The 22942-nt window shown below is 39.2% G+C and overlaps 1 protein-coding gene across 1 annotated transcript in view; it reads right to left on the bottom strand.

Moving 5' to 3' along the window:
- The window catches only part of cdh23 (cadherin-related 23), a 187079-nt gene that overhangs the window by 141577 nt on the left and 22560 nt on the right, over positions 1–22942 (bottom strand). The window lies entirely within an intron of this gene.

Here is a 22942-nt window from a genome sequence, read left to right as displayed (position 1 = left end):
AGAAGCTTTTTCACAAATATCAGAGGCAAGGTTTTCCTCACTAAAGTCCAAAACATACAGTGCATAAAATACTTTAAGATACCAGTCACTGTCACTTCACAGATACCTACTTTGAAATTCCTATTCATTTCTGCCCTGTGCCTCTGATCTGTCCGGTGACAGACTTTGCCCGTGTTTGTTTCCTGCCTCTCAACCTATCATAGCTGGGATGGGCTCCAGCACCCTCCTCACTAGCTGCATAAGTGCTTGGGAAAATGAATGGATGGACTAGAGCAAGAACCCAGCCAAGCCAGTGTATTTCCCTGGTCCCAAGCCCAGATAAATGTGAGTTATGTCAGGAGGGGCATCCGGCAAAAATCTTTGCCAAATCAAACACACGGCTCATCAATGATCGGTCCGGGTCCAGGTTAAGAATGACCGTCCTCAGTGTTGTTGGCCAACAGGGTGCCGGTGGAAACTGTGCTTGTGTTGGCCAAAGACAAAGGCGGAGGATTGTTGTCACGGGTTGGATGACATGGAGGGAGATTAAGGGATCGGCCGAAAGAAGAAGAAGAAGAAGAAGAAGACTATACCAAAACACTGTGGGCTTATCTTTGCCTTGTAACTGCTATTTGTGCTCACACTGTTAATGCAAAAAATGCTGTTTGTAAATTCAAAAATGTGAGAATTTATCCTAAATGTCAAGACAGGATAACCTCACGGAAACACAGAAACTTAATCTGGGGTGTAATTTTCTTTGACTGCCTCTTGACCTCAGGGTGATGTATGCTGAGGTAAGCATTTGACTGTTAATTAGGAACAGGTTTGTTTTTTTTAAATGAGTGCATGGGCAGAAGAGAAAATAAACAGATCATTCAATAATTGCACAGACACAAACACTTGTCCCCCCTCCCTGGCCAGACAACAGAAGTGAAGCCAAACTAAATCAAATCTGTCACTTGCGCACCACACTGCTTAATACAGTGACCAATTAGGCTTCACAATCACACACCCCTCTCGTTTTATTAATACACCCCATTTTCTTATGAAAGGGTGGCAAAAATGACTAATTAATATAACGATTTATGAACCCCTCTCATTGCAGTCTAATGAGATTTATGCAAATTCAGCTGCTTTCAATATGAGTTATAATTTGGTTGAAGACGGTGCAAATTAAGCATTTTACCCCATAGTCATCAATAATAACTGTTTTTTTTCCTCCTGCTTTTGGCCCTCTCGACTGTGAACGAATTGTCTGCTGCACGTGGGTAGACATACACTTGAGTGAAGGATAACAAATGTTCATTTCAGACTATGTATGAGAGACAGTCTTGTGGAAGATTAACTCTTACTGCTGAGAAGAAAGATGAACCGAGACCAACTTACTGAGAATATGAGTTAGATTCTCTGCCCTAATTAGACAAACGAAGGGCTGCTCTAGATGCTAATATATTATATCACCAAATATGTGTGCAGTTATATATTATTGCAATAAATAAATTTTTTACATAGAGATTTAGTGCAGAGACCAATAACACTGCCTGAGAACTTCTTTTCTGGCTCCTGTGGGTCAGTTTTGTTTTATTAACAGATTTTTTTTAACCTTGCCTAAGGTTATAGACATTAACAGAGCAAAATGGGTGTACTTAGATAAAGACAATAGGATCTACATAATTTATTTTGTCCTCAAATATGGAAATTTCTGAGGTATTAGGATATTATACTTTGGTGAAAGACATTCTTAGCATAAATTAAGGTAGAAAAAAGATTTAGACATTTCAATAAACGACAAATTGTAGAAAAGTGGTTAATTGTATCATTTTGTTTTGGGTTTTTTTCTTACAGATTTTTGAAACGCTGTGTTTTTTCATTTCAAGTTAGATTTATGCTGTGTTAGTTTAACATTAGGATTCATTTTCAGGATTGTGGGTAAAGAAAAAAGGTGTAAAATACTTTGGGTCGTGATTTAGGTTGAAGTATTAAAATTTAAGGTGAAAGTTATGTTTTGGTTAACGTAAGGCAACTAATGGTTATAGTTTAGGTTGGAGTAAAGAAAATGAATGTAAGTCAGTGCAATGTCCTCTAAAGTCACATATACACAGCTGTGTTTGGGTGTGTGTGTGTGTGTGTGTGTGTGTAGCGTAGGTATCCCTCTAATGCTTATCTGTAACACTGTGACACCAAGCCCTTTCGCCTGACAAATGATGCTATTTAGCAGCAAGTGATGCCAGTATTACTGTTATGAATGATACAGTGCACATTAATATTGCCCCCTCCCCATCCCTTCTAGTCTGCAACACTGCATTCATGACAAGAGCAATGGGCGAGAGGAACCATCTCTCTACTTCACCTTTCTCTCTACGATTGTCCTCGGAACCTCTTACTTCCTCACTTTTCTCTCCACTTTTTGGTTGTATTCACGTTTGTAAAGTGACACTAAAGTCACAAAGTCAGAGACATCGTCATTCCCAGGACAGCAAGAACTGCCATCATGAACTTGATCAAGATGCTTTGTGTGTAAATATAACTAACAATCAGAGAGAAAAAAATTAAACAGCATAAAACATTAAAAAAAACCCAAAATTAAATCTAGCCTCTCATACAGCATCCTACACTGCTGCAACCAGTGAATCACAGCACAGATCCTGAGGGACACCTTGTGCATATCTCTGTGACATCCGCTGCTTCTGGCAGCATAGGAATGAGAATGAGTGGGTCAGAAACACAGCAAAGGAAGGTAAGCCCACAAAAACATCTAGGGACTGAAGTGAAACAGCTACCACATCTTGTTAGATTTGCAGATCAAGTATCTGAGACTTTCTTCTTAAGACCCCACATATTTCAGATTACTCATTCAAGCTGTGAAGGTTCCATAAAGATGTTGAATGAATGTTAAATAAAAACACTTTCCACCTGCTTACAGAATCAAAGAGGATGGATACCTAACTGAGAAGCTTAAAGAAAACAATGAGAGCATTTAGGTTTAAATGTCTGGGCTGGAGTGTGAGATGGCCACAATAAGGAAGCAGCGAAAAATGAGGGTAGATGTTAGTGGAAGGGAGGAGGAAGAACAATGATGTTTCTTAAAGGGAGTAACAAATACACCCCATTACTGCAAGCACTTTTCCAAAAGCATGAGTTCGTAAAGACAAACCAATTTTTGCTTCACTATGTCAGGACTGAAATTCACACTACCACTATAGGCATAAGCCTGAAACTGAGGAAGAAGAGGAGGAGGAAAAAAGCAAGGAAGACTTGCTAACCTATAGAGAGCAACACCTGGATGTTTTACTGAGCCCAACCTTTTAGAAAAGGCATGGGGGCCCGTGGGGGGAGCTAAATCAGCCGCTGGAGGACATCAATCCCTGCTGGATCAATAAGAGTCGTGCGCGTTAGACGGGGACTAGCCTCGGCCCTGCCCTGGGGCCTCAGGCTTGGGAAAGAAAAGGGGCTGTAGGCCAAAGCCCTGTTTATTATGTTGGTGACATCTCTAGACCTCTCGTTCATCTGAGTTCTGATTCACTGGGACAGGCACTGTCAGCACTGCAATTTCAGGCATGCAGTGAATTATAGCTTTAAATTTTATGGAGCACAGAGGCTTAATGGATATATGGGCAATGTTCAGCTGTCTACCAGCAGGGGCAAACAAAAAAAAAAAAAGAAGAAAAAAAAGAAAGAATGGATGAAGCCACCTCGAACTATATGAGATTGACTGACTGTGCAGGATGGTGCTGGAGAGAATCTTGATCTTTACCTGCTCTGTATAAATACTTGATGGGTTGTCTTGAGGCAGGGCCAGTAAGACTGAAGTCATGCAATCACTTGGCTGATGAGTCAGTATGATGCCACTCATGTTACTGCACTGTCTATCCGCTGACAAAGAGAGCCTTCAAACACATCAGCAATGCCAAGCTGAAGCCGCGCTGCCTCACATCAATCACTGCCATCAAAAATTCACACAGGCAAACACTGTCATAAGTTAACTGGCAGCATGAGCTAATTTCATACAGCGCACTTCTACTTTAAAGTGAAGCATTTGCCACTTTATAGATTACCACGTGAAGAAAATTTGAAAACAGATTGTGGTGAGAAGCAAAAATAAATTTCACATCTGTCAAACAGAACAGTTGTGATTATGAGAGTGTGACTCCAAGCTACAGTGCCGTACACTTTTCAGCATCACAGATAGCAAGCGCAGAGCTAAAGCACAAAAGCAAACAAGAGCATGTGCAAATTATATGCCATTGCAGCACAATGCAAGGACGCAAACACTCATATCATAAAAAGCGAGAGCGATAGAGTAACCTGAATGAAGCAACAGGGTAATAGCCTATAATGTTGTTCCATAAAGCTGTGCTATAAACTTACACACACACAGAAGGAAATTCTACTGAATATACTCGGCTGCAATAGCTATCAGCAGTCTCTGTTTGTGGTATATCTGACAGTGTGGTAACAGAGCATGCACACCCCAATGCACCAGTCCCTGTTCATGTATATGGAATATGTGCTATGGTGAATCTTGTTAATCTGACCTATTACTGACTTTGTCTTAGCTGAGGTAAATACTTTACTGTGACGCTGAATTTTAGAAAAATCTCAGTCTGTCATGGACATGATACTGAAGAGGTAAGTGTGAGAGACAAAATCAAGATGAAAAGAGTTTGGATTTTAAAGAAATCAGGTATGCAAAATCTGACTTCTGCATACTCTGGTCATTTATATTTTATGTTTTATAGAAGATCCATTTTGGTGCTGAGATGTGAACAAAGAATTTCTGGCAAGTGTCAGTATGTGAGCTGAAATCACAGAATACCTCACATGTATGTGGAATATTTCTATATTCACCATATATAAAAATATATAAAAAAAATACTCTAAATTTACTGAAATAAAGACAATAAGGACAGAATATGTCCCTAATCAGATATTGAGACTCAACATTAATAATTTTTATTTGGGTTTCAAAAATTAAGCAATGCTTATCAGTTTTTTTTAGACCACTTCCCAATATAAGGTTCATGATACAGTCATGTTTTTAATGGTTAATCCACCTGTGTGTGCAATCTCTTGAATCAAAATGATAATTTTTGTTGGTATGCATACATTTTGACATTTACCGTTTTACAAAAACTAGTAGTTGATTAAATCAACAAATTACGGTTATTTACCTGCATTTCCGGACAGAAAAAAGTTTAAATAAACAACAATACAGTGGGGCAAAAAAGTATTTAGTCAGCCACCGATTGTGCAAGTTCCCCCACCTAAAATGATGACAGAGGTCAGTAATTTGCACCAGAGGTACACTTCAACTGTGAGAGACAGAATGTGAAAAAAAAAAAATCCATGAATCCACATGGTAGGATTTGTAAAGAATTTATTCGTAAATCAGGGTGGAAAATAAGTATTTGGTCAATAACAAAAATACAACTCAATACTTTGTAACATAACCTTTGTTGGCAATAACAGAGGTCAAACGTTTACTATAGGTCTTTACCAGGTTTGCACACACAGTAGCTGGTATTTTGGCCCATTCCTCCATGCAGATCTTCTCGAGAGCAGTGATGTTTTGGGGCTGTCGCCGAGCAACACGGACTTTCAACTCCCGCCACAGATTTTCTATGGGGTTGAGGTCTGGAGACTGGCTAGGCCACTCCAGGACTTTCAAATGCTTCTTACGGAGCCACTCCTTTGTTGCCCGGGCGGTGTGTTTTGGATCATTGTCATGTTGGAAGACCCAGCCTCGTTTCATCTTCAAAGTTCACACTGATGGAAGGAGGTTTTGGCTCAAAATCTCACGATACATGGCCCCATTCATTCTGTCCTTAACACGGATCAGTCGTCCTGTCCCCTTGGCAGAAAAACAGCCCCATAGCATGATGTTTCCACCCCATGCTTCACAGTAGGTATGGTGTTCTTGGGATGCAACTCAGTATTCTTCTTCCTCCAAACACGACGAGTTGAGTTTATACCAAAAAGTTCTACTTTGGTTTCATCTGACCACATGACATTCTCCCAATCCTCTGCTGTATCATCCATGTGCTCTCTGGCAAACTTCAGACGGGCCTGGACATGCACTGACTTCAGCAGCGGAACACGTCTGGCACTGCGGGATTTGATTCCCTGCCGTTGTAGTGTGTTACTGATGGTGACCTTTGTTACTTTGGTCCCAGCTCTCTGCAGGTCATTCACCAGGTCCCCCCGTGTGGTTCTGGGATCTTTGCTCACCGTTCTCATGATCATTTTGACCCCACGGGATGAGATCTTGCGTGGAGCCCCAGATCGAGGGAGATTATCAGTGGTCTTGTATGTCTTCCATTTTCTGATGATTGCTCCCACAGTTGATTTTTTCACACCAAGCTGCTTGCCTATTGTAGATTCACTCTTCCCAGTCTGGTGCAGGTCTACAATACTTTTCCTGGTGTCCTTCGAAAGCTCTTTGGTCTTGGCCATGGCGGCGTTTGGAGTCTGACTGTTTGAGGCTGTGGACAGGTGTCTTTTATACAGATGATGAGTTCAAACAGGTGCCATTCATACAGGTAACGAGTGGGGGACAGAAAAGCTTCTTACAGAAGATGTTACAGGTCTGTGAGAGCCAGAGATTTTCCTTGTTTGAGGTGACCAAATACTTATTTTCCACCCTGATTTACGAATAAATTCTTTACAAATCCTACCATGTGGATTCATGGATTTTTCTTTCACATTCTGTCTCTCACAGTTGAAGTGTACCTCTGGTGCAAATTACTGACCTCTGTCATCATTTTAGGTGGGGGAACTTGCACAATCGGTGGCTGACTAAATACTTTTTTGCCCCACTGTATATAAGTTTTAAACACATTTTGGAGTAATTTCTAAAATATTTGCATTTTCTAGTCTTGTTGTGCACTGTAGAGATGATATGTTTAATATCATGTGTTTGTAGCTGTCTTTCTTATGAATTCATTATATATATCTGGAGCATCAGACAGCAGCAGGATCCATATGAGCATTTCTGAAACAAGGGAGTTATTAATTTGTTAGTTACAATAAATGTTACAATAAATGATCAATGATATGGGGGAAAGAATAAAATAAAATAACTTTCTGCTCTTTTCCACACCTCACACAGGTGAGGTGCAATGTGAGATCCTCACAACACATCCTGAGTGAGTGAAGAGACAGAAATGGACTCTCAAGCATCAAGCACAATGCACTTCTCAGTTAAAACTCTCGGCAGTCATAGCAACGTACAAACTTAACTCCATCAGTCAATTTGGCTCATGTGAAACACTTTGAGACTAATTTATGAGTCAGATTCCATCAAGGGATTTAAGCAGTTTCAGACTCATGCTTTTAAGAGACCTCTTGGGGGCATATGCAATGAGTTACACCCTTGCCACCAGTCAAAAACACAGCAAATGAATCTTTCTTCTATTCCTTTAGAAATAAGATGGAAATGAGTTAAAATCAACTCATTGCTGCTTTCTATGCCCACGGTGTTGTGCGCTTTGTTAACGTCTACAGATACAGGTTGCCTCGGGGAAGCCAGTTGGACGTAGAAGTAAACTAAACAGATCTACCTGGAATGACAATAGTGTGGTGGCCAGAAAATAAGTGCTTGGACCTCCATTTCCATATAAAGAGAGAAGTACGTGTTTGGGAGGCATCTTTAATAGCTGAAAAAAGGATGCATGCTGTTAGTTTATATCCCCGTAGGATGAAAATAAATACGGAGACTGACAGTAAAACCTTTTCCCCCACGGTGGTCAGTTAAATAGCTAACAATAAAAAGATGGGAAAAAAGAGAAAATGGCTCACCAATAATGTTTCCAAGTCTTTATGTCTCAAATAAACAAATGCAACCCATTTGTAAATTGAAAACTGCAGAGGACTACAATGTTCCTGTTGGGTAGTGGACACAAATCACAGCTAGAACCCTTTAAAGGATGTTATATCTGTCTGCTGCTGCAAAACAAAGTAGATTTACCACACAAAAATCTTCCCAAAAGTTCCTCTGAAACAAAACATTTGCCGTATTCCATTTCATCTTCCTCTCATTCACCTTTTCTTCAGCTTCCTTTCTCCTGTATGCACGTGTACTTATGTTTAAGTGTTCACACACGTGTTGGTGACATCAATAACTGTGATGTGGAATCAAGCCAAAGACAAATTGTACCTTGAGTCTGGCTTTAAGTGACTCCTGTGTTTCAACAACATACACCATAAGAGTCCTTGAGAGGCTGCGTATTAATCCGACAGATTTATGACTAAATCTGTCACGGATGAGCGGATACCCTCTGCCTTTTCTTTAGCCACTCCTGGGAGAAATACACGCCTCCTAAAGCACACACTCAACATCTGTGCGTAAAACTTTTGTGTACAGCCTGAAAATACTCAGGAACACAAGATAAACATATTTATAAGCTATGAAAATGTAGAAGTACTCATATTGATGTACATTTCCTGTGGAACCTCTGTTTAAGTGATTCATGAAATGTCTGAGAGAAGCCCAAAGAAACACGCAGTTTGACTGTGAATGTAGCATATGTAGTGTACAGATTCATGGCTGTCTTCTATAGAAAGGAGGCAATCGCTATTAGAGAGCTTAAAAAGGAGGTGAAGTGTACTGGAAACAAATAGTTTGGGTACCTGTTCACAGCTTAAAATAAAAATTCTTCCCCACTACGCTGTAACCTTGCCAAAACGGAACAAAGTCAAAGTGATCTGTTTGTTTCCTGTTGAGATTCCAGAAGAAGAGGCATCAAGGTTTTTGTGTATTTTAAGGTGCACAATGATGAATGTCATAGGGAACTGCAACTCTGATTATTTTAAGTATATTTTAAAGACAAAAAGAAATAATTCACATAAAAGAATATCATTAGAAACTCTAGCAAATATTTTTTGAAGCTGACTTCCGTCCAGACACGAATCATTTCATTTCATTTCATTTCATTTATTTATTTATTTCACACTTGGTACAACAGATCAAACAAACCAACCACACTTTATCAATAAAGCACTACAACCATGTGTGAAAAGGAGCAGGAAGAAGAAAATATTCTTATTAAACCCTGCCCCCTATCTACAATCCAACTTATATTACAAGTGGGCACCAAAAATCAGGGAACAAACTAATATTAACATTTCTCTCCGGTCCTAACCCAAACCAAACAACAAATTTACAATCAGAATATACCACTCCACATAGCAACAAGGAGAAAAATAAAATTAAATAAATAAAACAAAAAATTATAAAGGATCCTTTTTCAATGAACTCCAATTTCATTCGCATTCTTCATATTGAGTAATCGTTTTAAGCATGTAACACTTTTTAAAACAATGTAAACTTATACAATTCTTTAAATTATAATGAAGAGAGTTCCACAGTCGTATACCCCTAACAGTTGTACTCATTAATCTTTGTGTTGTCCTAGCTAACTGATGCTTAAAATAAAATTTCCTTCTACTATCTTCTCCCCCTGAACACATTAAAAATACTCTTTGTAACTTAAAGGGCAAAATATTATTTTTAGCCTTAAACATAATTAATAGTGTCCGTAATTTCACTAAATCTCCTAATTTTAATAATTTTGATTTTATAAATAATTTATTTGTATGTTCTCTATATTTAACATTATGAATCATTTGTATCACTTTCTTCTGTAATAAGTTTAGAGGTTTTATAGTATTCTCATATGTATTCCCCCAAACTTCAACACAGTAACTAAAATATGAGAAAAACAATGAAAAATATAAAATGCGCATTGTTTTATAATCTAATAAATCTCTTACATTTCCTAAAATATAAATGCTTTTAACCATCTTCTTTCTAATATACTCAATATGAGATTTCCACGTCAAATTTTCATCTACTATTACACCCAAAAAACGAAATTCAGTAACTCTTTCAATCAATTCTCCATCAATGGACATAATGACTTCATCCTCCTTTACACGATTACCAAATATCATGAATTTCGTTTTTGTCAGATTCAAAGATAATTTATTTACATCAAACCATTTTTTTAATCTTAACATCTCAGAAGTCATAATTTCAACCAAATCTTTCAAATTCTCTCCAGAGCAATAAAAATTTGTGTCATCTGCAAATAAAATAGAATTTAACCTTTTTGATACGTCACAGATATCATTAATATATAAATTAAAAAGTTTAGGTCCCAAAATAGAACCTTGAGGAATCATTGGTTGCCTTGCGTATGATAAGAGCGATCGCACGGCGATCTGAGGAAGAGGCATTTGATTGGATGTCCGGCTCAGGATTGGCTTTCTAATACACCCAAATGTTGAAGTGATGAAAACACTGACTGACAAGGCTGTGACTAACCAATCACGCTGAGAAACTTGGAGGACAGTGAAGGACATTAGTGGACAGTCATCCCACGCATTGGTGAAGGGGGACAGACCTGTCACTGCAAATTCACACGCAGCTCCATTCGGTCGCCGATCACACAGTAAAGCTCTTTGCTCTTGCTATTTTCTGTTCCATCCCATCACAGTCTTGCTGTTCCCCCACTCTCTCTCTCTCGCTTTCGTTTTTTGTCATCCTCTCGTCACGCTCCGTCCTGCTTGTGGAGGCCAGACAGAGGGACACAGGCAGCGCTGATAGGAGTGGACAGGTGGCTGTGTGCTGCTAAGGCTTCTGGAGTGACGGCTCAGCCAGCCTGGCCTGTCGTTGTCACAAAAGCAAATGCCTGCCCAAAACACACACATCCAACCCAAACCGCACCACTCCTGCCAATATGCCAAAATGTCCATCAACAACGGCACTTTGTGAAGAATGCCCAGTTTTTTCATTTTCTTTCTTTCTTCATGTCTTGCTCTTTTCATCTGTTTTTTCTTGCTAAGCTCAATTTTCAAGCCAGTTCTTATTCTGTTGTTTACCTCTCGTTTCTCTCCCTACATGCCCTCCTCTCCCACACTGGCCCTCTGCTGACCCCTCCAGGACTGACTATTACCTCAGAGTAAGCTAAATCATGGTCGGGTAATGGAACATGCCACTTTCACCGTGAAGCCACACACACATAAACACATCCACACTAAAACAAAAGCTTCTCCCTTTTGACCTTTTCTCTCCCGTTTACATGTTTATCATTTGTCCCTTGTATTGCTGAAATATAAGGTTGATGTTGTTTCTGTCAGCCCTGCGAATGTGGATGGAGATGTTGGCGGTAAGGCAGGAGCTAGGGTCAAGAATGAGGCTCTGGCAAGTGAGAGGTGAGCTAAAGTTCTTGTTGTCACTAATATGGAACCCTTCTGAAATAAAAAAAAAATGTCCTTCTTATTCTTTAAAAAAAAAAACAAAGAAAAAAAAAGAAAAAAGAACAACAAAAACTGAGACAAAATGCAGAAGTGTGTGAAAAAACTGAGTGATGATCCAGTAGAAAGACGGCCTCATGTTTGACTTTAGAACACTGTGGTGTACAGAAGAGGATGCCCAGGTCCTTTTGGCTGTGAAACAATCCCAAATCATCATCCCTCCACCACTATGCTTACTGTGACGTATTTGTCTTGATATGCTGTCTTTGGCCATGATGCACAGCACCACATTTGGAGAAAACCAAACATCTTATCTGTCCAAAGGACATTGTTCTAGAAGTTTTGTGGTTTGTTTAGATGCAAGCTTGCAACCCGTGCTGCAATGCTCAGAGAGGATTTCTTTCTCCAGGCAACCCTTCCAAACAGGCCATACTTGTCCAGTCTTTTTCTCATTGTACTGTCAAGAGCTTTAACATTTAACATGAGGCAACATTCAGCTGAGGCCTGTAGAGTCTGTAGCTTAAACTCTACAGGCCTTTTTGCAATTTCTATGTATATATTGCAAGGAACTGCATGTTGTAGACTAAGATGAGTTGCACTGAAGTGCATTCTAGTTCCTGGAAAGCTTACAAAATGCCCATGCTTTAAATATTTATTAAATAACTACCAAGCTACCTGAGCACCTCAGGTCAGTAAAGTAATTATTACTGGTAATACTAAAGCTGCCAATCAATAAATACTTGTCATCCTCTGTTATGTGGCATGATGTTCAAGAGAGGTTCCAAGTACAAGACACAGTCTGGAGAGGTAATGAGGAAATGTCTTTACTGGCAAAGCACAAAAATTAGAGAAACAGTCCAAAAGGTACGAGCAAAAAATACAGAACCTAAAGGAACAGGATTCATGAGGAACACTGCATGTACAAAGACAAGACTATATACATTTACAAAAGAGTGATTACACAGTAAAACAGGGCTACATGTAAAGACAGTAAAACACACCTGTTATTTTATAAAACTCTTCTCAAGTTTTATAAAAAGCAGCTTGATGGAGACTTGTCTGTGGAAATAAATGTTTGGTTTTTTTGTTAACACTGAAAATACCGAAAATGGTGTTGAAGTATCCACTTCAGTGTCTATCTAAGTGTCCCGCCTTGTCTAAGGAACAGTTCCAGCTGAAATGCTTCAGACAGCAATGGTAACCTTTCTGTTTTTATCAGCAAGTTCTCAAGTCGCAGATATCTCTTAACAGCAAAGGAACAACACAACTTTCTCAAAGCAAAATTGGAAATCTTGGAAGTAGCATTGATGCTGACCGTCCATGCTGCTAACTGTCGACTTCCCAAGTTGCCACCGACATGTATGGATTGGATGGGTTGTTACCGACACCTGGAGAAATGTCAATAGCACCCTGAGAAATATATTTAGTTTGGAAAATGGTGATGTTTTCAATACTTATTTTGTAATTTTTAACTATATATTAAATATATTATATATTTTCAACAATGTGTCTCACTTTTTCTATGTGACAAAGAAATGCTGAAAAATTGCATTTCTGCAGTAGATGGTGAAAAATCAAATGAACTTTAGTGCAGCAAGAATGGCCATGTTAGTAAAGAGAAAGCTGTAAAATTTATGAAAATACAGCTAAAAGTCCAAATTTTATGCATTTCTTCATGTTTTCCAAAGCTGTCCAGTAGGCCAGATTGAGTTATTGCCAAGCCAATTCGTGCCCCCGGGCCTTATGTTTGACACCCCTGGATCACGTTATTATAGCATCACATTACTCCTATTTTATTGTTGGAAACTTAACATAACTTAGCGGCAGCAGCCAAGCTCGGGAATCTCTCTGGGACTTCGGCCTCACCAGACAGGTGTACCGTAACAGTTGTAAAACTACACTCTGGTCTGGATGCCGCCCGAGCATGTCTGATCCCGGTCAGCTCCAGCTCAGTTAGGTTTAGCTGACTAACTGGCCAAGTCAACGCCAGCTGGACTTTGTCTGGCTGGGCAGAGGTACAACCACAGCTCTATCTTCAGCTTCTCTTTCTCTCTTGCTCTCTCTCCCTCTCCCACTGTCTCTCTCTCATGTCCATCTGCTGTGAAGCCCTCTTGCTCTCATTGCCTCCTTTGCCAGTATCTATTCCAATTTCTCCATGTGTGTATCACTTTCACATCCATGTTTTCCTTCACCCCCTTATTGCTTCAGCCTGCCTCTTCCCTTCCATTAATCCTTCATTCTCTCTTTTTCATTTTTTTCCTTCAATATTCCTCCAGCACTTTCCTCCCATGATATTTTCCCCCCCAATTTTTCTTTTCATTTCTTCTTCTTTTCCCTCCACATCACATTTCCTATCTGAACTCCCACTGTTTTCTGTGTGAGACAGGTAACAGCTGGAATTACAAAGGTAGAGAGAAGAGAGGAGATGCACATAGAAAATAAAGGGGACGAGATGGTCACTGTCTGAAAAGCTTGGCTGAAAATATATTAAGCTGACCAGTACAGGACTGCAATGCAGACATGCCAGAGCCTTAAGTGTGTGTGCGTGCATGTATGTGAGTGTCTGTGTATTAGAAAGAAAAAGAGAGAGCATGAGTGTGTTGAAGAGGATGCCCTGTGTGTGTGTGTGTGTGTGTGTGTGTAAACGCATATGTCCAGACTGTTTGTTACGCTGCAGCTGAATTTGCCACCATCACAGTTTTTTTCCCTCCATCCCATAACACGCCGCAGTTGTTTTATGGATTATAAATGAGCTCATTATCTGTAGTGCTCATTAGCTTTAGGTCCTAATTAGCCAAAATTAATATTGTTTCCTGACAAAGACATTGGCACTGGCAAATTGGCAATTGACCTCTTTGGTCAATCTGGGGAAAGGGACACAGTGATGAGGGGGGGCATAAACCCCCCCCCAAAAAACAGGACAGATCTGGACAATGACAGCTGCTCTGGTTTATCGGTTTGCGACGCCGCCCCCCTCCGCCGTGTCGTCCTCAAACTCGCGAACAACAACAAACTCATGAACAAAACAGCGTCTCCTTCAGCAAGACGCACTGTCATCACTATCACCCGAGAACTGTGACAGGTGTGGGTTAAAAGTGAGCACAAACAACCTCGTATTTTGTATGGTAAGTGTGCGAGTTTGTGCAGGCGTGAATGCAGGTACCTTACAATACACAATGACTGACAGCGGAAAAGCTCAGAATCTGTAATAAAAATAAATAAATAACTGGAGACAAACAGCAGAGAACAAAAAAAAACACCAACCAACCAAAAATGGGGGCTAAAAAGAAAGGCAGAGAAGACAAGCTTGCCTAATTCCTTAAAAAAGTGATCCGCACTTCTAAGTAGGCCTCGTGTCACACATCATCTCGGCTGTGAGATAAAAGGGACGAGTTCTATTATACTGCAGTCACTCCAGCTCACCACTGCACCAACGTGAAAAACCACATAAACATTACAGGATACAGATACAAACACACTCACCTGCCCTCTTGGCCTTTTACGGAGCTTACAGCAAACACGCACATATTTAAAAGAGCTACCGCTAAAGTCACAATGTATGAACGTGCTCTGAAAAGGCTGTAGTGGTTTTGCATGTGAATGTAAGTATACTGAGAACATAATCAGACCAAAATTATTAAAATAGAATAAATCAAAGGAAGCACATTCGAGCCAGGGACTGGTCCACAAAATGAGGGACAGAGTGCAGGCACCCCACATGTCAGTTAATTCCATCTGGCACCAACACAATGGCCTTTATGAGAACAAATGTCAGCTTTCAAGACAAGGACAAGATAACCTTTCTTCATAGAATGCACACCAGCCTCTGACGACCCAACGGTGATATTACACACTGCAAGCCGCTGGATATAGGCTGATCTAGCATGTCATCCAAACAATAATTTGAAGGTTTAGCAAATATCTTGCTCCAGAAGCGATCGCATTTTTGTGATATGTAAAGCAAACAAAAACGTAGTATTGTTACTATCGCAACTTTGATGCTGCTGATGGCAAAAATGAGGTGTTGCAAAAAAAATGTGCACTAAACTCAAGTCCTTGCCTCAGCTGGAACTCACTTTCTTCTATCATGCTCGGGTAATTTTCAGAAAATTATCCCAACCTAGTTAAGCGATTTTTGAAAATCGTCTCTAGTGGTATTTGAGACCTTCTGAGTTTCAAAGACCATTAAGAGTTTTCCATGACATTTAATTTCTCTTTTTTTGAACTTACATCTTCTTTATAATTAAAAAGAAGGCCTTTTTCCGTATGCATAAAAAAAACCCGAGCCTATCTGTATCAGCATTTGAGTCACGACACTAATATGCATGTGCACTCCATATGCATGTCCATCTTCAAAGGAGCAAAGAGAGACAGCAACAGATACATTCTCACAAACACACACATGGAAAGAAATGCGCACACATATGCATTCCTCCTCCTCAGCTTTCCTGCACTGGAGCAGAGAGAGGTGGTCGCTGATGTGAAACATCAATTTCTAGGTTAGCTGCTCTGCGTGGCTCAGGCAGGTATCAGCCGTGACCCACCTGGGCCAGATAAGCAGCTGCGAGAAGCTGATCCGCCATCCAGCAATGCACCCCTCACTACAGGAGAATGGGGTAACATGTGCACACATACAACTAACACATACACATGCTCAAATGCATAAGTAAACAAAACAGTAAAACCTGAACAAATAAGTACGTTTGAGGAGAAAAAATGAAAAAAAAGAAGCTAAATATAAAACTACATAAATGCATAAGTACTGATCAGGTGGAAGGCAATTCCTCTGGATACCACTGCGATTAAACTGGTTTTAAATCCGAGGCATTTCATTTGCACACACATAACAAACGGATCAACAGACTGAACTTTTTACCAAAGCTGATATTTTCGGGTATTGATTGATGATTTTGATGTTCCCCCATCTCACACTCTAAACTAAGTCACTCACAAGTAAGTGTCTTGTCCAGTGACACAGATTAGTTTGTCTAACTTCTTGTGCTGTATATTCTTCAAACTCTAGAGGCCCGCATACAGATGAATTTCATTCAAACCTAAATTTCATTTGGGGTCTAAATATGATTATCACGGTGTGAGAGCCCAGCTTCGATTAGTCAGCTAATCTAACAACTGCCACCGTCGCGGGGAGGCCTGTCAGCTGGGCGCTGGGCGCACTGGCAGCGCTGCTCAACCTGGTGTCGCAGCACATTCCCACAGACAATTTCAATTAACTTTTACAACCCTGAGAAAGATCTCACAAACAGCCTACAGTTATTCACACTTCCGCCGCCTTTGTATTTTTCTCAACGTTCTTACATTGTCTGGTCATAAGACAAAAAACCCCTGTATGGAGCGGGGCACACCACAGAAGCAGTATGTTTTTAAAGGAGATAGGGAGATAAAGAGAGATCACTACACTCTGAAATGTCTAAGAGTCCAACTCTGAGGAATTACAGCTAAACAAACCTTAAAAAGGTTGCTGACCTGTGAAGATGATTCAGAGCATGACAATAAACACTTTTATATCACCTCCACAAAGACCTGTTTCAAGGTGAGCCTCAAATGACCAGGAATACCTACAAAATTATAAACAGTCAACAGTAATCAGGCAGTGAAATTAAATGAAAAATTACAGCTGAGCTTGCCGAGTCGTTCCCGTTATTCAAGTCAAAAGTGACATATCAGAGCCAATCAAACGTGCCCTTTCTTGATATGATGGTTTAGCATGTAGAACAGGTTGTTCACCAATTAGGAGGTTGGTAGATTGATTCCCCAGCTATTGCAGGAACTTGGGTATATAAAAACGTGCTGGTCTGATTGGGTGAATGAGGCGTGTGAGTTTGGGAGCTCACAGTAGAAAAGCACTATATGAGAACCAGTCTATTTAACATTTACACTGCAGCATAGATTCAGTTTAATACCACCCATAGAAAAAGTCTACACTGTTGGAAATATAGTTTTAAAGGTATAACGTTTGCTTTAGAAAATTTTCATGCAGAACGCATGACACTGCTGCTAAACAGCAGTATATACAGACAAGAAAAAGAAGTCACTGAAAAGAAAAAATGACAGATGTTTAAAAAATCTTAAAATAAAACTTGCAATGATTTTGTTAGGTTTTTCTTTTTAGGTTGATGTTGTTGCGACACATTTCACATTAGAACATGACAGATGTGCCCAGGATTAAGTTGGCTAACTAAGGCCAAAACTGCTTTAGTTAGTTCATAATAATTTCGCTTCATGCAGCACTTTTCAGAAATAGATGTTGGAAATATTTGGGGGGAAATTTTTGTGGTTGGCTGAAGTAATAAAATGTTACCTTTAAGAATGACATGTTTTTTAAAAAACACAATCGTAACATGTTATTATGGATTAACAATTCCAAAATATATAGCTCTTATATTTACAGATAACGCTGAAAGCTATTGTTCCAAACCTGGTCTCGACTACAGTTTGACAATGAAATATATCAAATTACTGTACATCAACTGTTATTTGAGTGGTGAAAATGTTACTTTTCTCCTGGACAAAAATTAAATATTGAGTGGCTTGGAGGGCACATTCCTGGAAAACATGCCAAAAGGCTGCATTGGAAATGCATACTGTGGGTAACATTTCACTCCACCACACCACCAGTATCATTTATCATTCCAAACTGAGTAAGAGACAGCATACCGTGCGGGCAGGAAAGCAATGACGAAGTCAGATACTTAGAAAGAAAAAAGACGAGTGACAATTAAGCGTGTTCACGATGCTTAGCATTCGAGAAAAAGCGGAAGCAATGTTGCAATGACGACCTGTGTGTTAAGCGTTTGCACGGGCCATAATAGCACTAACATATCACGTGCTAGGTAAGCGCAGACAATATAGCACAGCACAGCGTCATGATGGATGGTGTGTTTGCAGACACCGCTGAACTGTGGACCCCATTATTTCCTGGGGGAGGAAAGGGGGAGCAAAGCACCACCGGGGAGAGATAAGGGATGATTGACTAAACCAAAACAGAGGTCCCTCTTGGATGGCAGTCTGCTGGCATTATTGGTAAGCCATTGTGGGAGTCAATGCACCACCTCAATGACAGCAGCGAGCTGTCACAAGATGTAAAAAGATCAAGTGTATCCCCTTCCTAAACTGAGGTAGGCGAAGACTCTTCATGTGGAGAGGAAAAACTTCCAGTCATTAAGAATATCTTCCGGACATGTTAGGACTCATCTCCTGCCGAGATCGGATGGTTCAAACCTCAGCAGGAAGGAATACTTCACATCTGCAGCTGGTAGATAGGATTTATAAAACCAAGACGCGCATGCACAGCCAGAGACACAGTGACTGTCGTGCACAAAGCACATCCACCAACTCAAACTCACAGTGACAGATGCAAAAGCAGTTGCCAGAGATTCAAAAAGAACACATACACAGCTTTCTGATTTGGCTAAATGAGGACTAAACGTGGGAGTAAAAACAGACCAATGGGCTGCCCCGCTAGGAGTAACAATAACAAACATCTAGAGCATGCATGCTGCTGAGAGACGGTCCCAGATACCAGCTGATATGCTAAAAACAACTAAATAAACACTCGGAGGAACTTCTCCTGTCATTTTCTCCTGACAGTACCCTAATTACCCTTTCTGTTTTTTTAAAAAAAATCACTACTCATATTTATTTACTTCTTCTTTTATGTCTTCTGTTCTGTTCCAACATACTTTGTCCACAGAAAACATAAAAGACGGGCAAAAGATTCCTGGGCATGTTCCAGTCCTGTTAAAGCCCTCCAGTGTGTTGAGGTATTTAATATGTCAAAAAAATTAAGGGTTCACAATCGTTCTAAATGCTTTTGACTATGCTTCCTGATGAGCAAGTAAAAGATTCAGGGAGAGATAGACCCTTTCAAGGCTAACACTAAATACTTGAAAACATAGCAACTTTCTTGAACTCAGTGTTTTGCTTTTTTTTCTATATATTTAAATATATTTAAATGTGACAAAAAATGTGACAATTGAGTTTTTGATTGAATGTTTGGCTGATTACTTTAGAGCACGTGTGAGCTCTTTGCACCATGTTGAAAACGTGTGTTAAAACTGTGAGATCTTAAGACTTTTTTCTGCAAGAATGGGACAAAACCTCAAGTTTAATATTATTCAGCAGGTTTAAAAAATTTCACACATAACTGTTAAAAACATTACATCTTTAAAATGTTACACATATTAGATTCCTGCTTGTTCAAAAATAGATGTTGCTGTCCACCAAAACAGAGCGGTTTGGTGGACAGCAACATAGGTCAAATCAAAGTAGTGCAAAGATAATTTTAAGTATATTTATAATATACAGTATATATACAGTATATTATAACATCTATGTGGTAGGAGGAGCAGGTGTTAGTGTTAGGAAATGCTACCACAGTGTAGTTGGAGCCTTAAAATGAGAGAAAATGTATTGCTGGATGATGCAGAAGCTCAGAGCCAAAGATGGGGGAGTCTGTACCTCAGTCAGTGGTTCACACCAGGAGTGTCAGCCAGGTATGAGGTTTTTCTCTCCAAGCAGGTAATAGTCTGGCCAATTATTTGATCAACAGCAGAAAAAAAGCAGTCCTCATCTCCAGCCAGGTGCAACAAATGGGGAATTAGATATGATTTCCAAATGCCTCTCAAGGAAGAGAAAAGCCTCAAAGGAGTATTCATGTTTCTTTAGTCATTTTCTGAACATTAAAATCAGTCATGTCTGCTTCCCGAGAGATTTTCATTGCTGCAGAAATATGGTTCAAAACACTATAGTGCTACACTGAAAATGTTATTTTCAAGGTAGCACAACTGACCTTGAAGTCTGTCTTATCTTTCCAACAAATCTTAACAAAAGAAAGTCATTTGCACACTTGACTAAACATCAATACAACTTCAATACAACAAAATCTTTAAAAGGATAACTTTAGAATTTGTACTGATGTAACATAAGTAAGACAACTGAAGTGTCAATAAAACATAGGCAAATTTACACCCTTTTTCAGGGCATTCATGCATGCCTAAATCCTGTTTCAGTGACTCTAAAAATAACTGATATTTTTGCATCTCTGTGTGTGGAGTGAAGCTGTGGAACAGACTAAGTAAAGAGATGAAGCAATGTCCGAGCATGGCACAGTTTAAACAGCGGTTTAAGGATATGGTTTTTGCAGGGTACAGGGAGGAGGTAGAGATTTGATGGGGTGTTCTTGTCCAATATTTTCATGTGTGTGCAGGTGCACGGGTATGTTGGTATGGGTATATATATCTGTAGGTTGTGTATCCTTTGAGGTGTTAATGGGGTTATTGAAAATGTGTATATGCGTGTATGTGTATATATGTATGTATGGATAGATAGAAAGATATATATATATATATATATAATTATATATATATAATTAATAAAAAAAATACACGTAACATATAATGTAATTGCAAGGAGGTATTTCTGCAGTCTATTGGATAGTGGAAAGGGGGTGGGATTAAATAAGCGTATGCTTCTTCCTGCTCCTTTTTGAACATGAAAGTTATTTGTAGTTGTGGTTGTTCGTTTGCCTTTTGTTTTGCTTTGTTCATTTATCTCTTTTAATTCTATGTTGTTGTACTTTTTCAACATGTTCAAAATAAAGATTCAATCAATCAATCAAACTATATATAATATATAATTATTATTATTATTATTATTATTATTATAGGAATAACACATTTTAGTATTATTTTCTGACAATGTGCTCTAATCTTATATTTTGCCATCTTGTCTATGGAAGTGAACACAGAGTGAAAACATGTTTAAATGTCTGATGTTCCTGATGCTTTGATGTCACAGTGCACACACACAGAGGCCTCGCATGCTTCGACAGCTAGGTTTGTCATGAATAAACGAGACTTACTTTGCGTCAGCAGAAAGAAAATGAAGATGTAATGTCACGACACAAATAAATGATGCACAATAATTCAAAATACATACTTGAAACATTAGTTCTGATAACACAGGGTTATTACTGTGTCTGCTCATTTAATCTCTATATACTGTTGAAAAACGTTAGTGCTAAAGTAGGTTAGACTGCTAAGAGATTATTGGCTATTTTATCTTTCTGATCCAATTTATTTGCTAGCATATTGTTACATGCCAGACAGGGAGCTGATGTACTTTTTTCATTGGTTGTTTGCGATAAATAAAGGGAAAGACAATGTATTAAAGGGAAGAAAGAAACTTTGAAGTTTCTTTTTCTTCCATTATTGTATATATTTCCTTTTCTTAAAGAAAAGGAAAATTGAAGCTAAATCCAGGTGAGACCAAGTCACAAGCATTGTTCCCTCTAAGCTGCGCACGTGCGCAATTACGCACTGCTGGCACGGTCTCTGCGCACAGAAAATCTGCGTTGCGCACAAAAAAAATCTAACCTGAATTGAAATTAAAATTAATACTTCAACAATCCTGTTTTGCAGTGTTAGTCAGTGAGTGACTGGCTGCTCCCATTTGGGATTAGAACGACGCCAATTTATCCCATAGTTCAGCCAATAATGCGTATATACGCAGCCAATCAACGTCATTGACAGGCTATGACAGCGTCCTTATGTGCCGACACCGGTGTTTTAGCTAGCAAAGCGGCGTGGCTGATGTGGAGTGAAGCCACGTTAATGACAACGTGTACAACCATTGGAGATGTGAGCAGGACAGACGGAACAATTGATGGAAAAAGTGTGGACTTTATACCAGGTTTTAAATTGTGTTGATAGGCCACGTAAAACCACAGTTATGATAAACAAAAATATGCAATGTTTGATTTTCTTCCTGAATGCTATCGTTGTTTATATTTACTGCGGGAAGAAACGGTAAAAACGGCGTTTTATAAGAAAAAAGGCTCGAAAGCTCTCTCCGCCTATGAGCAAAAACAAACCCCACCCCCCTCTTCCTTTCCTGTTCGTCCAAAAAGTACCATGTCGATCAATCAAAAAATGATATGGCAATGTGGCATCTAGTTGTTAAGAAACGGGGTGAATTTTTAGGACTGACGGCGGTGCTTTGAGATATGAGAGATTTGCGCAATTTAGCGCAATTTAGCGCAAATCTTGTGCAGTTAGTGTGTAGTGTAGTCAATAGTTTTGTTGTGTGTGTCAGAACAATGAGGCGACTACTGAATGTTACAGGTGTTACAGGAGTGATACATCTCCTGTTTCAGGCCTGCAGGTATACGGCTGTTGTTCTCCTTTATCTCATAGTGGACAGAAATTAGAAATAATTTGTGTGGCATCAGATTTGATGCAGAACAGCTGATTGTTCTGTAAATAGTTTGAAATGTTTATTTAAAAATGCCTTGGCTGCATTTAAAAAAATTAGCTGCAAAAAACTTTGTTGTTTGCCAAACTGAGTTACTTTTTTGAAGAAGTAACTATATAATTAATTGCCCAACATTGGTCATTATATACTGTATTTTGGAGACAGAGAGTTACAGGACTCTCTCCCAGACCACAGACTCATAATACAAGTCAGAGCTTTATAAAAAAAAAGGGAAAAAAAAGAAAGAAAGTTGAACTCCAATTTTGAAAACACAAGTTATTTTTACTTCCAATAGTGTTAACACACTACACAGGTCAATGACTAGATTTTTTTAAATTTTCATTGTAAGTGGGCTAAAGCAGTTAATTAAAAGTAGTCTAACATAAATGTAAATGCTGTAATTTGATTATTTTAATAAACCATGTAACTTGGATGG

This window comes from Simochromis diagramma, unplaced genomic scaffold (assembly GCF_900408965.1).
Source record: "Simochromis diagramma unplaced genomic scaffold, fSimDia1.1 OVJJ01000481.1, whole genome shotgun sequence".
Classification (NCBI taxonomy): Eukaryota; Metazoa; Chordata; class Actinopteri; order Cichliformes; family Cichlidae; genus Simochromis; species Simochromis diagramma.
Note: the sequence above shows the minus strand (reverse complement) of the source record. Positions and strands in the feature narration are given on the sequence as shown.